The sequence below is a fragment of the Mandrillus leucophaeus genome, unplaced genomic scaffold (assembly GCF_000951045.1).
Source record: "Mandrillus leucophaeus isolate KB7577 unplaced genomic scaffold, Mleu.le_1.0 Scaffold520, whole genome shotgun sequence".
NCBI lineage: Eukaryota > Metazoa > Chordata > Mammalia > Primates > Cercopithecidae > Mandrillus > Mandrillus leucophaeus.
In genome coordinates, this window is record NW_012105587.1 from 29,000 (window position 1) to 31,197 (window position 2,198).

The following is a 2,198-nucleotide window of genomic DNA, read 5'->3' on the forward strand; positions in this document are numbered from 1 at the left end:
TTTTGTTTTTAAACCACCTCCACCTCTCACGCCTAATTGAAATATAAACTGATTCATTCCTTCATCCCTTCATTGCTGTCTAAAAGTAAACATAACGATCAGGGTGTACTTCTGGCTCCTGAAGCCACAAATCTGGGCATAAATGAGAGAACAAGGACACTGGGGTTATTATTTGTCCACTTAAAAGTTCTTGCAGTTCTTGGTATGAGCTTCCAGGGTTCACTTGTTGCCAAAAGTAACGAAAGGTCTAAAACCTATCAATCAGTCTGCTGTGATAAATCTCGTACTAACCCTCTGTGTCACTATCTTTAGGTAGAGACACTCTGGTTCAATGTGAAGAATTTCTTAATTTCCCTTTGTCACTTTTTTTTTTAAAACCAAATGGGTGCCCAGTGAAATTAGAGGTGACAAGGTGACTGGAGAAGAGAGGAAGCTGGACATAGAATCATCAAAACTCAGATTGGAAGAACCACTGGAGACCAGCAGGACACGCTCCACACTCAAAACAATTATCCTGTCTATTTCTAGAGATAACGTTTAGCCCATGCTCCACCCTTCAGGACCTGCAGTTCAGCGCATGGCAAAATATCTACTGTGTTTTTTCATGTTTTGACAGCCCTTTTAAGAAAGCTTTTCTTCCTATTGAGCCCAAATCTGTCTGTCTTCAACGTCTATCAAATGCTGTAATCTGCGCTCTGAGAACACAAAGTCAGTCTTACTCTTGCAGCCACGCAGCGGCTGGTAGGTGGTGGGCTTCTATGTGCTTAACAGTCCACAGCTTTCGTGAATAGGTACAAGGGTGACGATGCAGACACAGTTACCCTACTGTTCTGCCCTGAACCCCAACTTGTCCTGATGTATCATGTTAGGTTCACTGGTAAGCTAAACTTAAAAACCGAGTTTGAGAAGTATCTTCCTAACCTCTTCCTTCTCATCCTCCTTGCTATGCAAATCAGTCACCTTTGAGCAATGACTACAAAGCATCCTCTATTCTTTTCTATGGCTTGCCTTTTAAAAGTGTTTTATCATCTGTTTTTTTGCCCTCCAGCATATTGCCACTATTAGTTCTATGCCATATTCCTTTCTGAATAATCTGCCTATTTATGATCCAATTACTATTTGAAAAACACAAAAACCCATTAAACATAACATTTCTTACTGATTTTTCTAAAATTACAAATTATACAAATTTAATACTTTATTTCCTGGCCTTGTTTGATAGTCCCTTTGTTTACTGTGACTTGCCTATGGTAGGTACTCACTAAATTGATTATTTCTTTGTTTTTACTAGACAAAACCATGACTTACTTTTGACACAAAACAAGTGTAGTGCTGTGACCTTTAAGACTCCAGCACTTCCTAATTTATCACCTAGTTGGCTATAAATTCCACTGTGTTTGGATCCAAAGGCACATTGTTTGTTTTAAAGAAAGAACTTTGAAGAATGGTTTGGTGTTTTAAACCAGTCTTCAAAGTTTATTTAACATATAATGTAGTTCTACCTATCATACTTTAAAAATCCATAAACCCAGATTACTGTTGCAACACAGCATCCAGAGGAAACAAATTCTGAATTCCAACTTGGAACACTCTTCTCTCTCTGCTGCATCGCCACACCAGTGAAGCCAGAATCTCTGGGGGTGGCCATGGTAGCAGTATTTCCAAAACTTCTAACGTGTACTCAGGCTGAGAACCACAGCTCTGACTGGTTGAGCTTTGTGTATATGTGTATAAGCAGTTAATTTAGCATAACACATGGTGGTATGCATCACAGGAAGAAAGACTATTAATCTCGTTGTTGAAAACTTTGAAAAAAGAAATATTCTATTACTGTAGAGATTGCAACACACAATTTCAACTTAAAAGGGATTGGAAACACCACAAACAATCCATAAATTAAGACTTAAATGGCAGCACTATTAGTTCCTTTGCCAGCTAAAACAGACTAGGGTCGTCATGCCTGTGGACTTTTTAAATTTTCCTTTCTCCTTTCTATGAGGCTGGACAACCCTAAACTCTTTTCTTTTTCTTCCCTAGAATGTACTACATAGTTACTGTGGAAAGCTGTATATTAGAGACCGTGAAGTGCCTGACCAAAGAATGAAAAATGTTAACTTTCTTTAATATCTAGATAATATTATGTAATGAATCAAACACTTTTATTTTAGAATGTCTTACATCTTATGCTTCTCAAGCTA

General features: G+C 38.0%; 1 protein-coding gene across 2 annotated transcripts in view; it reads right to left on the bottom strand.

Moving 5' to 3' along the window:
* The window catches only part of CLDN10 (claudin 10), a 152,550-nt gene that overhangs the window by 26,468 nt on the left and 123,884 nt on the right, over positions 1–2,198 (bottom strand). The window lies entirely within an intron of this gene.